Genomic DNA, 19014 nt, shown 5'->3' on the forward strand with positions numbered 1-19014 from the left:
AAAAGAATATTGAATTAAATTGAAAGTAAGCTTGGTATTAGTTACATAGCTGAAAAGGAGCCAGAAATTTTTCATAAATTAGATTTAAAATAATGTTTGGCCTTCTAGCCACCATTTAGTCTTATAATAAGGGCAATTTTCTTAGATATTTCAATATTTTAAGCAGAAAAGTGTACTAGTTAACTTTCCGTCTTAGTGACCAAAATGAGACTGTTTTTTCCAGTCCAGAAGTTTCCCAGAATACAGGATTGGTATCTAGAGCTGCACTTACACGAGGACAAAGTTTCTATAAAGAATTTTCACACTGTCGTTCTGATATGGTGGCACCACGTGCAATAGGATGTGTTGTTTCTCACGTGTCGCTTCCAACAATGTTAAGTTGACATTCTGAGGACTGTGTTATCCACTGAGAAAGTGTAGTAGCATCAAAGTATTTGGAGTGTGTGGACAGTGGCCCCTTGGAAAGACCCTATCTAGGAAGGGGGTGAAGTAAGGTAGCCGAAAGGCAATAAATAGGCAGCGATTAGAGTGATCCCAGTCTGTACTTTGTGAAAATAGCAGCGCTGAATTTATTTAGGCCTTGCCTCCCTGCTCATTCGTGGCTCTTGCCCATATTATCCTGTTAGGAGGTGGTAGTCCTTGGTACCATGAAGTAAGTCTTTGACAACTTAGCCATAGACCAGCCATTCTCAAAGTTGGTCCAGGAACCCCTGGGTGTCCCTGCACCCTTCCAGAAGAGCACCTATGAGGTCCCTCCTTTTCTAACTACATTATTCTTTGAGGCCAGATTTCCTTTGCATACTTGAACCAAAACAACACATGGCCAAAGATTGAATGCTGAAGTAGATATAAGAATGTGTCTTCTACTGTCAGACATTAAAGAGATTTGCAAAACTGCAAAGCACTACCAGTCTTCTCACCTTTTGGTTTGTTTTGGAAAGTCTAGGTACTTTTCATGAGGTATATATTTTATGTGACCAGGTAAGAAACGTGTCCTTTCAAAATAAAATTAGTAAACATTTGTTTCTCAGTTTTATCTTCTAATATGGTCAGTAGTATAAGTTATAGTCCTATTAGTCAAAAGCTCTTTGGGATTCTCATAATATTTAAGAGTGGAAAGGGACCCAGAGACAAACAAGTTCGATAAGCACTGCTGTAGGCAGAAGGCACTGTGGACATTCTCTGGCCTGGTTTGTATGCTTAGCTGAGTTGCTGAGGCATTGATCAAATCAGGTCAATTTATGAGTTTAGTTCCTTTGTGACCAGTTATGTTCACTTGGCTCTCATGGTCATAGCCACGGCCAAGCAAGCTAAAAACTTAACTTTAAAAAACTTTTTTAAATGGTAATTGTGGATAACATTAATTGAGGGCCATCTGTGCGCCAGGCTATTTCTAACTGCTTTGCATATATCATCTCCCTTAATCTTATCGACAGCCCTACAAGTTAAATTTTATTGCTATTCTCATTTTATAGATGAGGAAACTGAGCTACAGTGTGTTTAAGTATCTCATCCAGTGTCACACTGTTTGTACATTGTAGAGCCAGATTCAGAACTGAGGCATTTTGGCTCCGGAGTCTGAATTCTGAAATCATCAAAATATATTGACTTGCTGATAGGAAGGGATGAATTAGGTTAGATCTCACTCCAAACACTTAAAAAACACGTATGACATGCTATCCCTGACTTAGTACCTTTATCTTCTACATGAAGGGCAGCTCCTTAAACATGAGCCATCCTTCCCAGGATCCATGTAGTATGTCTTAGCTGTTAGATTATAATATAACATTATATATAATGTTATATTATTATTATTATATATAATTTATATTATTATATTATATTATATTATATTAATATATAACATTATATATAATGTTATATATAATGTTGGTAGGAGACATTTCAAAGTCTCGTACCATGTTGTAACTACTTATGACTACACATTCCATTGGGTACTTAACTTTGGAATAAAGTCTATTCTTACATGTTTCACTTTATATAGTAAAAAAAAAAAAAAAAATCCTTCTTTGTCTTTACCACGTGTTTTCGTTGTACTTTTAAAAAGATCTTTGGGACATCCGAGCACCACTTGCTTTCTCTCTCTCTTCCCTTTTATTGCATTCAGTGTAAAGATGTTACGTCTTTTAATTACAAATCTTGTCCTGGAAAAACGTAAATGTCACTTGAAGAATATTTAAGAATCCCAACTCTATCTCGCCAGCTAGCTAGCTTTGACTTCACTAGTGACTTAACCTTATTTTTAAATTGTATTCATTCATATAAGAACTTAGTTAGCTGTCTTTGTTGATCATAGACTCAAGTAGGAATGAAAAGTTAAAATGGAAAAGAACAATAGCATTTCAGTATATTGGTTTTAAAAAGAATCAGTATGAAACATCCTCCCTGCAAGGATCCTGAAAAAAGGCAGATAGTTTCACATACCAGCAAGGTTCCAGCTGCACCAGCTGGTACGCAACATTTTAGGATGCTAAATTCAAGAACCCTTCCTCTCACTAGCTAACGCCTCCTCTCCCTCTGGTGTTCTGGGCCTCATCCTTCAATTCCTCTGGGCTTTCAACCCCAGGCCTCTAATTATCTGACCGCGAAGCAAAGTCCAGAGTATTGTGACTTCCTGGCTGACGCCCTCCATATAAAGTACATTTATGCTCTGGAAGAAAATAGTTACTTATGTTGGCAACATTGTCTATCCACACTAAAAACCTAGCGATTTATTTCCTGATCTCCAAAAAGCAACAACAACAAAAAAAAACTGTCGGGAAAATGTTCATCTCCTCGGTAAATGCTTTCTCTTTTCTCCTGATACCTAGACCAATATTTGCTTATCACTGTTTTCAGTTGTTGTATTTAAAATGTGAATAGTTCCCTGGATTAAATATTTTAGGACTTGTGCCAATACCTCCTACATAATAAGGATCCTTAGGTATGAAGCCCTGACATCCTCGTTCTGATTCATAACATACCAAATAAATGGAAAAATCCCAAACATTTGATGTATTTTATATAATCCACCACGTGTGATGCCAGAAGTAACTGCTCTGTGTTTCCTAAATGGTAAGCAGCGATATCTTAGTATTACAAGGTGCATTTCTAAGGGACTCTGCAATTTGTCATCATCGTTGTTGTTTAGCCAAGGTGTGCAACAACCTGGTATTTGTTTTGTAAATAAAGGTGCCCACAGACTCCCAGATTTTAACTGCATAATACTATACCACTGTGTCATAGAGCAGCTTCATCTGACGTGTAAAGAGACAGAGTTGTCTGTTGTTTTTAGCCCTCCTTGTCTGTGAGGCGTGGGGTCACACTGGTGAGATGCATTGTTGTACCTGATAGCATCCTCAGGATGGCTGTGTAGGGAGAGTTGCAATGTGGATGGGAGGCTGGGGATGGAGAGGTTGGACTAGGTGACCTTGGAAATCCCATTCATCTTAGGAGTCTGGCAGGAAAATCTTCAGCCAAGTCTTTTCCCTGTAGTTCAAACCATAAAACTGTGCACGAATTCATTCTTGCTCTTGAACCATGAGGTAATGGGGAGAACATTAAATTCAGAAATCTTAAATTCTATTTTCAGCAATTTTCTAACTAATTAAGCAAATCGTGCCTGCTTTTGCTTCAGCTTCCTCTTTATACAGTAGAGATGATATGGTGACCTCTACCTAACGCCAAAAAACAAGATGTGTGCAAAAAATAACAACAACAGAAATGTACCTTTTTCGTTGTTATTGTTAATACAAAGCAAAGCTATTTCTTAAGACTAAGATTTAATCATCCATATATTAAATCTTTGCTTACCAGTGTACTAGTTCAGGGCTATGTGTCCTGAGATTTAGTAAATATTGTTGAGGTCAGTCAAGGGCACGTACATAAACGACACTCATGCTGTAACACAATTGTAAACGAAGGCGCAATGAGATACATGTCAACTGATCGTTCCCGGGGTGGCGCAGCCTGCTCGTGTAAGACGGCCACTTCCCAAAATGAACAATGAAGTACAGATTATGCATCAAGTATTTTATAGGTAGCCTCACTCGTGGGAGAGCAAAAATGAATTTCTTAAAAGACAAGTTCACATGGGAAATAATTGAGACAGATGAACTAGATCAAGCACAGCAAGAAAGGAGGAAGGAATGACTGATAATAAGAAATGTTAAGAGCCCGAGTGGCTCTATATACTTTTTATTCAGCACTCACCTTCTGCCTAACAAATGGAAAACGGCATTTGGTCATACTTTAGAGAGCCTGACATCTACAAAACGGACATGTTACAAACCAACAGGAACAGCTAACTATTTTATGCAATCTTCCATTGCATTCTTGTTTTAAGTCAATGGGGAAAATAATTCCCTGAAATAAGATGATTAAAATTTCCAAAAGGACTAAATCTTCCTCATAGTAATGTTCCATCTTTGTGAATGAATACAGGAAAAAAAAAAAAAAGAAAATTCTGCAGGGCTGTTCTATATTCTGAACTGCTGAGCACTGAGAGAGCTGCGGATAGACTTGTTTTTTTTCCAAACAATGTGTTACCGTTTCTCTAGTGCTTCTTTGTCCCAAGGGATAACCAGAAACATGTCTAAACATAGCAGAGATATCAAACAAGCCTGGTAATGAATATACCTGCAAAACAGACTTTGCAGAAATTATTTTTCCATCTGTGGCTATTTCCCAGGCTTACTTAATTATTTGGATGTTTATTGTTTCAGAATAACCAGAGATAAATATTTTAAATCTTAAGGTAACATATCCCTGTGGTATACCTTCACTCTGATGTGAGTCAAGACTGACTCACCCTGTCCTACAATGTCCTTGAATGGAATGAAGAGTTCATTTGGTTTGCGTTTAAAACTTCAAAAGTATTTTGGATAAAGAGCTATACCTCGTTCCACAACTTGTGTGAAGTATTCTGGCTACAATAGAACTTTCATTACCACTTTTCCATTTTTATTCACTGAGGAAATAAACCATTTATTTACCATGAGCTGTAAGAGTGCTTTCACATCATGTAGTATCAGGGAGCTTTTAGGGAAAGTGGGGACTCACCTATCATTTAGTCAAATCATTCTACTCTATCAATTTCCTAACATTATTTATGGTTTCTACCTAACACATAATAGTGTTAGGACATAATCTGTGTCTCCAGCACACTAAGAGAACGTACAGCTTCTACTGTGTGAGGAAATTTATTTAAATGAAAGTTTTAAGTCCAAATGATTTGAAATTCTGCTCCAAGCTAGTACAAATCAGGACAAAAGATTACTGTATTGCCCTCATGTTATGAAGACATAGAAAACTCTCCTCCCCTGACACATATGGTTTTATATCCCTTGGGAGGCAGGTGAAACTGGCTCTTTAAATCCTACTTTGTATTCTCAGAAAACTTCAGACAAACTGAAATAAATCCTGTTCTACAGCTGAATAGAATCAAACTTACGTTGAGGAATATTGGAAGTACCCACTCGCCCACCACCGATAACTGACGTGCTTCTTCTTTTCTATGAGAAACATCTTTCCTCTCTGTATTTATTTTCGTTTCTAATCAGTCTCCAGGAGAATTTTTAGGGCTCTGAATTCTGGGTGAGCAAAGATATCATAAGGGGCCTGTATTCTGGGTCTTCTTCTTGATGTAAACCAGATCGTAATAGACACACTTGATGAGAGTGGATTTATCGGCACGGCAAGGTAAATCTGTAAAACAAAAAAAACAAAAAAACCCACTGCCTTTATAAAAACAAAAGCCTGCCGGCACTGCATTTATTTTTTTAAAGGATTCCCATTCCCCTCTACCTAAAGATAAAGGTAGGAATGCTGTCTTGCCTTTCAGTTTCAGAGGGGCTACTCTGTGCAGACGCCCTGGCAGGTTTGAAATGTACAACAGCAGGGGCCTCCCTGGCAGAGGTCCCAGTGAAAAGATGCTAACCATGCCTAACATGTGTTAGGGGACAGTGACCTCATTTTCAGGGATGAACTGACGTTACTTCCAAGCAAAATCCCTACAAACAAAGGCAGCCTTGTAGCGATCAGAGGAATCTGTGGCGGCAGCCCCTTGCACTTGGGGTCGTTTTGATAGTGATGATTACAAATGTAGATAGCCTTTAGGAGCGTTCTCTTTACTGGGTAAGCCCCCAGCCCCTTGTATTCCTCCTCTTCCCGCTTTATGGATGGAAAATGCTGGTTTATTTCCAATAACTAGGTAGCAGTTAAATAACAAAGAATGAAAACTTCTTTTTTTTTTGGCTGTGTGGCATGCAGGATCTTAGTTCCCTGACCAGGGATCGAACCCGTGCCCCCTGCAGTGGAAACACAGAGCCCTAACCACTGGACCGCCAGCAAATTCCCAAAAAAGAATGAAATCTTAATAACCACAGGTCTTCCCTAAATAAAAGGTTTCAAGTTTTTCCAAATACTTGCCATGCAAAAGACACACACATAATTTCCCTTTGTTTAATATCCCTATACCCCACCTCCAAACACACACCTAAAACGGATCTACTTGCTGACATAATACCCCTTTGGGGGGAAAAAAGGAAAAACCAGTCTCCCAAAAGTCCGAGGTTTTTATTGACAGGGGGCAGACTGTTGCATGAAAGTCACAGTTGTTTTAAGTTGCGCAATTGGTCGCATTCTTTTGAAACTGGTCAGAAATTAGATCACTGTGTAAAATACTTATGAAATATCAGCACATAATATCATACTCTAAAGTCACTGGAAACTTTGAATGGGTACTATCTGAATGGCTATCATCCAGGGTATAAGCAGTGATTCTGCTCCAATCTAGTGAGAAAAAAATCCATCCCTTGTCACTCTCTCCCCACCTCATGTGCTTGGAAGCACCACGACCCCATATCTGATCTCAAAGCCTGAAACGCAGAAGGATGTGACTCTCGAGTCACTCGATTTGTTTCCATTGAACATGGTTTTATTCCAGGTAAACACTCTGGGTGTGGATTTTGAGAAGTTCGACAAAGCAGCTCCATGTCTATTTCAAAACTGTAACTGACGCTGAAATCACTAATTAAGGAGCAATGCCATAGAGGATTTTGGGTTCTTGATAAGCAAGCCGCGACACTGTGTAAGTCTACTTCCTGATTGAGAAGAATTTGCAAATCTGTATTACTTTATCCATCAAAAATTACTGCTAATGCTGCCAAGAAAAGCTTCATAGCTTTCATTTCTGCCTGTAAAAGTTTGCTTCAAAAAGGGGGGCCACAGAAGAGTAAGAAAAAGGGGACAAGAGGCAAACATGAAAGCCAAAATTTACAAATTCAGCGTTGAGAATTTAATCTTTTACATGAAATTAAAAGTTGGTCAGCAGACCTTCAAAAGGCCTCTCATAGCACTCCCTTCTTTTCCGTTCTATCTGCTGTCCCCTCCCCCAAATCTCCAAATCAATAGAGCCATATTTTTACAGCAACCTAATTCAGTGGTGCTCACCTCCATCTGTGTATTAGAATCACTTGAGTTGTGTTTATCAAAATGTCCCATCTCAGACAGTTGAATCTCTGGTTGGGACCTAAGTGGTTTGACTGTTTCTTTTTAATCTTCTCCTGGAGATCCTTGAAGCATGGTAGATTGACAACCATTGACCTACAGATCTTTTTGTCTTCATTTCCCCCACCACACTCTAATCTGCCATCTTGTTGGGCTAAAAGATAGATTTAATGACTCCTTTTCACTCTCTAAAACCCTCATTCTCTCCTGGTATCTTTAGGGTGAAGTTAAATCAGATTTATCTGCCATTCCAAACCTTCTGTGAACCTTTCCTTGGCTATTCTCCTCAGGGGACTGTCCTTTTCAGTAGAGATCGTCTACTCACCATTTTTTCAACCATTCCATTTCTGAATCTCTGGCCACTGCTCCCTCCTTCTCGTCTCCACTGACTAAGTCCCCTGTTGAAGTCCTGCCGCCTCCTCTTACCTCTTTTCCCACCTGTATCCAGGATGCAGAAATGCTTTTCTCAGGGAGCTTCTACGGGCTTTATCATCTGCTGCAGGTTCTATGAATTCTCACTCCACGTGCTGCCTCCAGGTCATTGAAAGCCATAACTGCATCCTTAAGGTAGAGGCCAAGTAGGCATTACTCCTTAACTGCTGGGTATTGAACCCTTTTTTGCATATGGACTCTTAATCCTGGTGATGGAATAAACGATGGAACAGCCGCTTTGAAGATGTGTTTTAATAGTAAAGATATTTATGACTTTAAGACCCAGACTTGTGGATTTCGCTTTCAGCACAACCTCCCAGTGAGGTAAACCATGTGGATTTAAGAAAACAGATAGATTGACTTTCTGGGTATGTCTGCATAAATACACTGGCACTGCCATTCACATTTATATTAGTACATCCAATATGAGAAGTTTGGAAAATTGTGCTCTTCCTGGGCCATATTTTCTGATGTGTGATCAGAAACCAGGCAATGTGGTCTGTTGGATCTGGTCGCCTAGATGAGAGATTATTACTTACGGAGATTTTTATTGGAAGAAGCTTTATTAGAGGTGTCTTGGAATCTTTCTGAGAAGTAGAAAACATGGTCAAATAGAAGGCCTTTTATTTTTTAAGATAAAAGAATCTTTTTATTTTGGGGAAGCAGATGTCATTTTTTAATCTTCTTACTGCAGTGTAGTTGATTTACACTGTTGTGTTAGTTTCTGCTGTACAGCAAAGTGAATCCGTTACACATATACAGTCTTTTTTAGATTCTTTTCCCATATAGGCCATTACAGAGCACTGAGTAGAGGTCCTTGTGCTCTACAGTAGGTCCTTATTAGTATCTAATTTATATATAGTAGTGTGTATGTGTCAATCCCACTCTCCCAATTTATCCCTCCCCCAACCCTTTCATCTATGGTAGCTGTAAGTTTGTTTAGAAGGCCTTTTTATATAGCAGTAGTTCTTGGGTTAATTTTTTTAAATGGTTAGTAGCCAGGAATCGTAAAGTTATTCATATTTGTTGAACATTCGATTTTTATCTGAAGCCACATAAATGTATCAATACATCCATTTGCCAAATGTGGGAGGTGAAGATGAGGACTGTTTTCTGAGCGCAGAGCCGCTGACTGGGAGGTTGTCCTCCCATGACTCCCCACACTTTTTCTGCGAGTCTCAGGTTCGCTGTATTTAAAGGAAAGCTAGAAACTAATGTAATCTGACTTCAGAGTTTTTCCGAATTTTTCTGATTTGTATTATCCTCCTTTCCAGTCATGTCATCTATATCTGACTCAGCAGCGACATTTTTAGGAACGTCTTTCTAATGAGTCTTTCCAAAGCATTTAATTTCGTTTGCATAAAAATACTCTTTCTCTATATACTGTTTCACAGCTTGAATAATACCTAATTAAGTTACATGATGATAACATCCAGAACAACTGACATAAACATGGTAGAGGAAAAAAACACAATCGACTTACTTGTAGGAGCAGGTGGGTGTGGGAAAGGTCTCCTGTGTTTGGGCATCAGTCCTGTTGGACAGAAGGAATGGTGAGCGAGGGAGCCTGGTTAAAAGAACAGTTCGCACGCTCTAGCTGTACTCCCCTGGAGGTGACATCACACAGACCTGAATCTGAATTCTCGTTCCAATGCTGTGTGGTGTGGAAGATTATACAGCTTCTTGAGCTTCTGTCTTCTCCTTGAAAGCACAGAAGTATCAGACGTTCAGGATCCTGAAATAAGTTCATCCATGAGCAGTGTCTAGCCGAGTGCTTGCCTGCCTCTCCTGTGACGCTAAATAAATGTTGCTGCTGTTTCTTTCCTTCTTATCTTAGTGAATCTAAGTTCCTTTTTTTTTTTTTTTTTTTTTTGTGGTATGCGGGACCCTCACTGTTGTGGCCTCGCCTGTTGCGGAGCATAGGCCCTGGATGTGCAGGCTTAGCGGCCATGGCTCAAGGGCCTAGCTGCTCCGCGGCATGTGGGATCTTCCCGGACCGGGGCACGAACCCATGTCCCCTGCATTGGCAGGCAGACTCTCAACCACTGCGCCACCAGGGAAGCCCTCTAAGTTCCTTTTTGCTCTTTGATACGTCTGGAACATTTAGCCAAGGAAGGCGTTAGATACTAGGGGTTAAGGCCAGAGCTCTACAACCAGGTGGGCATGAGTTCTAATCCTGGCTCTGCCAGTTTCTAGAAGAATGCCCTTTGGAAAAGTGGCCTAACCTGACTTTTCTAATCTGTAAAATGTGGGTGATAATGGCACAGACTTCACAGACCACTGAGAATAAATATGTGGCAATCAATGAACATGCCTTGTGTGTTATAAGTGCCCAGTGATTGTTAGTTACGTTACCATATTGTTAGATACAGGACACTTAAATGCCTTGTGATTCATTAGGCCAACAGAATGCAGACTTTACCTGCACATTCTTTCTTTTTTTAAAAAAAATTCATTTTATCGAAGTATGGTTGATTTACAATGTTGTGGTAGTTTCTGGTGTACAGCAAATCGATTCAGATCTCAGGTTCTTTTCCATTATGGTTTATCACAGGATACTGAATATAGTTCCCCGTGCTATACAGTAGGACCTTGTCGTTTATCCATGCTGTATATAATAGTTTACATCTGCTAATCCCAAACTCCCAGTTCATCCCTCCCCTACCTCCTGCCCCCTTGGCAACCACAAGTCTGATCTTTGTGTCTGTGAGTCTGTTTCTGTTTCATAGATAGGTTCATTTGTGCCATATTTTAGATTCCACATATAAGTGATATCATACAGTATTTGTCTTTCTCTTTCTGACTTTACCTGCAGATTCTCTCTGACAGTTACGCCTAAAACAAAAACGTTGCTCCATTGGTGATCCCAGCAGGCATATTACAAATCAGGCCATGTGCCCAACGTGAATGAAGAAACCAGAATAAACTCAGACCCACTCCTTCTTCTTCTCTTCAATTTTGGAGGAACTTCTAATTCTGTCACTAGACTCTTTCTTTGCAAGAGACTAGAGAAGATACGAAATAGACTTTTTTTCTTCCCAATTAAGGTAGTGTAGGTTTTTATTTCTCAAGGAACAGTTAGAGCACTGGACTCGGCAAGAGACGAGCACGTCTTCATTTAGCGTTTCCTGAGAGTCTGTCACGTAGAAAACTCAGCTCTGCACAGGACGTGGACTTAGCCTAAAAGAGAACAGAGTCCATCTTGAGGCGACAGCTGGCATCTAAGCTGAACCAAGTGCTTTAGGAGTCTGGAGAGAGAAGGGGTCATGTCTGGTGTTTATCAGGGAAAATAGCAAAGATGCAGTGACATTGGAGCTGGATCTAGGGTCGAGTGGCTGAATCTCTCGGTGGGGGAGGGGAGCGAGGGGTGGCGGTGAGCATGACTGCTGAAGGGATGCGTGGGTGATGCCACAGTGCCGGGGAATTAACGGAGCCTGTTGAGAAATCATAAGCCTTTGTGGGATGGTCAGCTGTCTAGATTGCCCTCAAGATCAGTATTTGTGTTTTCACTCAGGCTGGAAGTGTTGGGGGCAGGTTTTCGAGGGCCTTAGAGGCTATGCCATAGGAATCAATTGAATGCTATGGTTTAAAAGCAGAAACATTTTTACAAATGAAGCATGTCATCAAACATTAATACAGAAACCAGATAAAAGTAGATCTACTTGGGCTGACATTGAACGCTGCTTACTTGGCCTTACTCTTTTTTTCTTTCCTTTTTTTTTTTAAATTTTTTTGGAGTACGGTTGATTTACAATGTTGTATTAGTTTCAGGTGTACAGCGAAGTGATTCAGTTTTATATATACATATATTCATTCTTTTTCAGATTCTTTACCCATGTAGGTTATTACAGAACATTGAGTAGAGTTCCCTGCGCAAAACAGTAGGTCCTTGTTGATTATTTTATATATGGCAGTGTGTGTATGTTAATCCCAAGCTCCTAATTTATCCCTCCCACCCATGCTTCCCCTTTGGTAACCATAAATTTGTTTTTGAAATCTGTGAGTCTGTTTCTGTTTTGTAAATAAGTTCATTTGTATCATTTTTTTTTAGATTCCACATATGGATGATATCATATGATATTTGTCTTTCTCTGTGACTTCACATAGTATGATAATCTCTAGGTCCATCCATGTTCCTGCAAATGGCATTATTTCATTCTTTTTCATGGCTGAGTAATATTCCATTGTACATATGTACCACATCTTCTTTATCCATTCATCTATGGATGGACATTTAGGTTGCTTCCACGTCCTGGCTGTTGTAAATAGTGCCACAATGAACATTGGGGTGCATGTATTTTTTCAAAGTATGGTTTTCTTCAGACATATGCTCAGGAGTGGGATTGCTGAATCATATGTTAGTTCTATACTCAGCCTTACTCTTGACCTCAGGATTCGTGAACCCTAGGGCTCCACAGAACCTCTGCTGTTGAGGAAAGAGCCTGGGTTTATTATCAAGCAGTTATGGGTTTCAGTTCTTGCTGCCTACTTATTAGCTGCATGACCTTGGGCAAGTCACTTACCTTTTAGGAAACTCAGTTTTTCACATTTGTAATGAAGATTCCTATCTTGATTGAATTGCTAAGAAATAAATAATAATAAAGCATGTATAACGATACAAAATAATATATACATAATGCTCAGTAAAGTCCCTGACCTGTAATAGACCCTTATTAATATGCAGCTATCATCCTTGTCATAATTTTCTCAGAGCTCTCAGTGGCTCCTCACACTTTCTTGAATAGCGTTCAGTGCTTCTGGAATATTCAGCTAGAGACAGCGAGCTGGCTACTACCTCCTGGAGGTTTTTAGACGGATCTGGGCGTCACATGGCTAGGGCCCAAACTGGGCAAGTAGCAGGGTGAATTTAAAAAAAAAAAAATTAAGTGTATTTCCAGCTGTAAAAAATGTGAAGATGTTAGGGTAATGATAAAAATAAGTCTTTTGAAGAGTACTGTGAACTGGCACAAAGGTAAGGGATCTTTAGAGGTGAAAAATGACATGAAACCAAGGACCAGTTTTACTTGGCTGCATAGACACAGGACACGGGAGACCAAGGTGGACGGTCTAGTGTGAGCCTTCCAATAAGCTGGACCCCAAAGGTTGTAGGTCCCAATATAAAAGGTGGCCAGGAAATAAACCCACCACATAGAAGAATAGAGCAAAAACTTGCCTGTCTCAATTGGTTACCAGATAGAAAGAAAAAAATCTCCCCTGAGAATTTGTAACCACAAGGAATCCCTCATATCCATACCAGTTTGAGGTCTAAATTTATCTATTTTTGTTTTTGTCTTTAAAACAAAAACAAAAAGCCCTCAAGGCAAGCATTTATTTCAGAAATAATCTTGGGTTGATAGTGCCTCTAGGCAACTGACAGACACAATCTAAAATTCCTCTTTGGCAGATGGCACTGTTAACCCAAACCTTAAAGTATTCCCAAAGATTAGTTTCTAAGGAGTATGAGCTCACAGTCAATAATCACAAACTACAGAAAGTGTAAATTGGTACCATCACGTTGGAAAACAATTTGTCATTAACTAGGTAAGTTGAATGAGCACATACCCAATGACCCAGCATTTATGGTCCTAGGTATATACCTTAGTATCTTGCCTGTGTGTACCAGGACTGGTGCCATAATGTTCATGGCAGCACCGTTCATAGTAGACAGGAACAGCACAGTTAACAACTCCACAGTGGATAGATTCTGTTACAGTCACATAATGATACCTTCTGCAGCAGCAGTGATAAACCTACTGCAGTTACACGTGTCAACAAGGATGACTCTAATACAGCATTAGACAAAAGGGACATGTCACAGAAAGATATATATAATGTATGATTATATGTAATGTATGATATTATATATAATGTATATACATATATCCTAATGTATACATCATAATGTATGATTCTACTTATAGAGAGTGCTAAGATAGCCAATTATATCATATTTGGCTTATCAAGGTTTATGTAGATGTTAAAACTATAAAGAAAGTCATGAGAATGATTGACTAGAACAAGATGCCTTTGGAGAGCCAGTTAAGGAAGGGCTCATTGGAGGTCTACGAAGCTGCTTGTAACTTTGATTCTTGAGCTGACCAGGTATGTGGGTATTGCTTTTACGATTTTTCTTTAAACTGTTCATATATGTTTTATGCGGTCTTTTGTATGTATGATACACATTCTGATAAGCACTTTTCAAAAGGAAGATAGAAACTGTAAAAGCCCCCAGTGACAGAATATTTGATAGGATTCATGTGTGTAACTTTCTGGGCGGGTTTGAGGGGAAGAAGGGAGAAGAAAGATGTAATTAAGGATTCACGCCTCTCAACACAAGAAAGATAAAATTATAACCATGTACAGTGATGGATGTTAACTAAGCTTATTACGGTGATCATTCTCAATATATACAAATATCAAGTCATTGTACACCTGAAACTAATATAATGTTATATGTCAGTTATACCTCAATTAAAATAAAAACGATTGACACCAAAGTTGCATGCCTGAGGGGTTAGGATAATCTTGGGACCTTTAAATCGAAATAAGGAGATCAAGGGAGTTTATTACTCACATCTCTGCCATGAGTACTTAGTTGCAGTGACAGAAATGTGTTCTCAGTAAATGTTTGTTGTTGCTGTTGAGGTGAGGAAATTGTGAGACATGGAAAGGGAAATGTTTTAGGATAGATACAGATGAGCACAATGTAGATATAGAGTGTTAGGCATAAAAAGAATTGTGGAAGTCGTGATAGTGATGAAATCACTTTGGGAAAGAGAACAGGAAGGAAAGAAATGTGAGATCTGAAAATGGAAAAGGCGCATTTTTCAGTGATGGGTTGAGGCAGTGAAGAACACAAAGGTGTGAACAAAGAGTTGAGAGAAGCTAAAGGGAAGATGTTGAAGAAAGAGAAGGCGATCAGTACTGTCCAATGATTCACCATTCAGAGAGAGAAGTATAATTAAGTAACGGGATTTGATGATTGCAAGGTCATTGGTGATTGCATACAGAGACTTTATTGATTAGTGAGAGACGCCATATTGCTAGGGACTCAAAGATGAGTTATCAATAGTATTAAGATATAGAAGCAGTGGGACTAACCTAAACCAATCCTTCAAAACGTTTGATATTCACAGAATGATTTTAAAATAAAATAATAATCATTTATTGAGTGCTTGCTATGCACTCACCCTGTTAATTACCCTACATGAACTAATTTCATTCTAATAGATTAGTTTATCACCATTTGACAGCTGAGAAAACTGAAGCACACATATGTTAAGATACTTGCCACAGGTAACACTGCTAGTAAGTGGAGTTGTTGGGATACAGACCAATTAACCAGTCTACCACACTGAGAAACAGACATGCCTTGCATGGGTGCTATGTAGAAGACTGGAAGGAAAGGGGCTTTTGGATTGTATGTGTGTAGTTTGTTTGTTTGTTTGCTTTAGGCTTAAGAAACACCTGAGTATGTTGGTAGGCAGGGAACAGGACACCAGTAGAAAAAAAGAACCTGAAGCTTACAGGAAGGGTCATCTTCGCTTCACATGGTTCCCAGATAGTTGGGAAGATGAGATGTAGGAAAAGGATTGGAGAATTGGTTGATCCGGTATTAATAGGCCTCAGAGACTGCTCCCTGCTGTTTAGAGGCAGTGGAGCAAAGCTCTGTTATGTATCACTGAGTCGCCAGTCTACATTTCTTCTGGCGAGCTACTCTTAGCCTGATCTTGAGCCTTGAACTCAGTGAAGGGATTGTGCTCCAGCGAGGATGTACCTGAAGTATTGCCTAGATAGTTAATTCGATGGATGAATGAACAGACGGACGGATTGATTGATGGAAGACGAATGAACTAATTAACCAAGAGTTACTGGGCATAGACTATTGACCAAATATTTATTAAGCCCTTTCTTAAAGTAGTGATTAACAGCCTAGACTCTGGAGTCAGACTCTCTGAATGTATTCCCTGCCACTCAAAAGCTGTGTGTCTCTGCAAAAGTCATTCATTCTATAGCCCGGTTTCCTCATCTATAAAATGGAGCTAGTAGTGCTTCCTTGCATTCGTTTCTTAGGGCTTCCATAACAAGCCATCGCAAACTAAGTGGCTTAAAACAATGGAATGTATTCTCAGAATTCCCTGGCAGTCCAGTGGTTAGGACTCGATGCTTCCACTGCTGTGGCCCAGGTTCAGTCCCCGGTTAGGGAACTAAGATCCCGCAAGCTGCACCGGACACAGCACATAAATAAATAGGGGACTTCCCTGGTGGTCCAGTGGTTAAGACTTAGCCTTCCAATGCAGTGGGTTCAGGTTCTATCCCTGGTCGGGGAGCTAAGATCCCACGTGCCTTGCAGACAAAAAACCAAAACATTAAACGGAAGCAATATTGTTGCCATATTGTAACTTTAATAAAAACTTTAAAAATGGTCCACATCAAAAACATCTTTAAATAAATAAATAGATAATCGATCTTTCACAGTTCTGGAGGCCAGAGGTCCAGAATCAAGGTGTCCTCAGTGCCACACTCCCTCCAAAGGCTCTAGGGGATGATTCTTCCTGGTCTTTTCCAGCTCCTGGTGGTTCCTGGCAGACCTTGTCTCGAGGCAACAATACTCCAGTCTCTTCCTCCATTTTAACATGGTTTCTCTTATGTGTCTGTGTCTCCTTCTCTTTTTTTTGTAATTGAGGTATAATTGCTATGTAGCACTATATTGTTTTCAGGTGTACAACATAATGATTCTATATTTGTATATCTTCTCTTGTTATTAGGACATCAGTCATTGGATTTAGGGCCCATTCTAATCCAGTATGACCTCATCTTAAATAATTATGTCTATAAAGGTCCTATTTCCAAATAAGGTCATGTTCTGTAGTTCTAAGTAGACGTGAATTGGGGGGGGGGGGGCAGCATGACTTAACCCCACTATACTACTTCATGGAAATATTATAAGGACTAAGTTAATATAAGTACTTATACAATTATTCCATATTATATTAAGTGACTAATGATATAATCAAGTGCCAATAATATAATTAAGTTAATCTAAGTGCTTGTAATATTACGTAGCACATAGTCAGAGGTATGAAGTACTAGTTATTCCTGAGGTTGGCACTCAAGAAATGCTTATTTTTTTCCAATCACTGCTTTTTGCTGAATAATACCAATATTCAGTACAGGTGAAAAGTCTGAGTTAGTAGGTTAATTTATGATGTTTGATTCTATCCTTGAAAGACTTTCGTTGAAAAACACACAAGGTTCATATTTCTTTCCTGTCTAGTAAAATTACTAAGTAGACATCAAAGTGGCGAAAGACACTTTCATTTTCCAAGTTCTCCCTTCAGATTTTCATCATCTCGGGGGGGAAATGAAATGATGACCAACTTACTCATATTCATTTTGTACCAACTAACTCCGTAGGCAATGGTCTCCTCAGTATGACTTTCCACGTGACAGCGCTCAGCCTCTCATGGGACCTAATTTCCTTCCATAGTAATTTGTCTACAGTTGGCTTAAAAGAGACATTGTTTGGATAGAATGTTCCAGATTAAAAACAGGCTGTAGCCTGTGTTAAGAGTAACCCCTAGTTACTTGATGGAATGATAGCTAAGAGATGCAACACACTGATATTAAGCCTAATACAAAATACTGTATATATTTTTAACATTAAGGAAATAAACAACAGTATATAGGTACTACAGGCAAATCTGAAAAAAGAAAAAGATGAAGACTCCATTATTTATCCTGCCAGTGAAGCAGCACAGTTTGGGAAAGAGTAAGGGTGAGATGAAGGCCAGCGAGTGTTCATTGGTACCACATCTGTTTTGTTCCCCACCGTACAGCCAGATGTTGGCATGACTAGTTCAAAATTGATGTTTAATAAATATTTGTGGAAGGAAGATCTTGGTTCTTTGTCTGTGGGCTGTAATAATTGCATTTCCTAAGTTGTCATGTTTCTTCAAGGCAGTCTTCATTTCCCTCTTCCTGCTTTTTCTTTGTATTTTCCTCTTTCTCTCCCTAGACTACTTCTTTGAAGTACAAGCAGTGGCTGATTATTATGTATTGGTGTATTGGACATGTCTGCACGTAACAGAGGGCTGGGAGAAATGAAGAAAATAAATCTTTGTCCTTTTTCTTCTTCCTAAAGTTCTCAGGTGATAAATTAGCTACCTCAGAGAAATATTTGATACCAGGGTTACTGGCTGAAGTAGATATAGGGAGGGTATCCACCAGAGGATTCTTTATCATTAGAGCAGGTGTTCTTAAACCTAAATCTGTGAGCAGGCTTAGCAATCCTGAGCCGTGGAAGTTGTGTTTGCATATGCATGTTTGATGTGTGTATGCAGGTTTGATGTTTGTATGCAAATTTGCTGTGTGTATGCAGATTTGGTATGTGTATGCATATATGTGCAATTGTTGAAGGAAAGGAATTTTTTTTTTTTTTGCTGTACGCGGGCCTCTCACTGTTGTGGCCTCTCCTGTTGCGGAGCACAGGCTCTGGGCGCGCAGGCTCAGCGGCCGTGGCTCACGGGCCCAGCCGCTCCGCGGCATGTGGGACCTTCCCGGACTGGGGCACGAACCCATGTTCCCTGATCGGCAGGTGGACTCTCAACCACTGCGCCACCAGGGAAGCCTGAAGGAAAGGAATTTATTCGTTAACTTTTGTTAGTCTCTAAAGAATCTGAGGTCCAGATAGGTAGGAAACCACTGAATTAGAAGATTTGGTTTACATTGTCTGTATTTTGTTTTGCTTTAGAATTTCTGGTAGGAAAATTATGAGAAAATGTGGGAGAAAAATGACAGTATATAGCAATGCCAAACCTTTTCAGATCTGGAATCAATTCAGGGGCTTTCCTTGAATTCTGACACCTCTTTTTGAACTTCTTTAGCTGCTGTTTTTGTGTACTCAAAGTCAGTGGTTTGGGGTGCTTACTTAACTCACAGTTATTATCTTTGGCTGTTGAAATATCCAGGCAGGCTCATGTCATTTGTTTTCAGAACAGCATCAGAGCCCTTCTGGGCAAATTCCCTGGTAAGTCACTGAGCTGGCACAAAGAAGATGGTATTTTATGGTAC

This window comes from Neophocaena asiaeorientalis, unplaced genomic scaffold (genome assembly GCF_003031525.2).
Source record: "Neophocaena asiaeorientalis asiaeorientalis breed wild unplaced genomic scaffold, Neophocaena_asiaeorientalis_V1.1 scaffold183, whole genome shotgun sequence".
In the NCBI taxonomy this organism is placed as follows: Eukaryota; Metazoa; Chordata; class Mammalia; order Artiodactyla; family Phocoenidae; genus Neophocaena; species Neophocaena asiaeorientalis.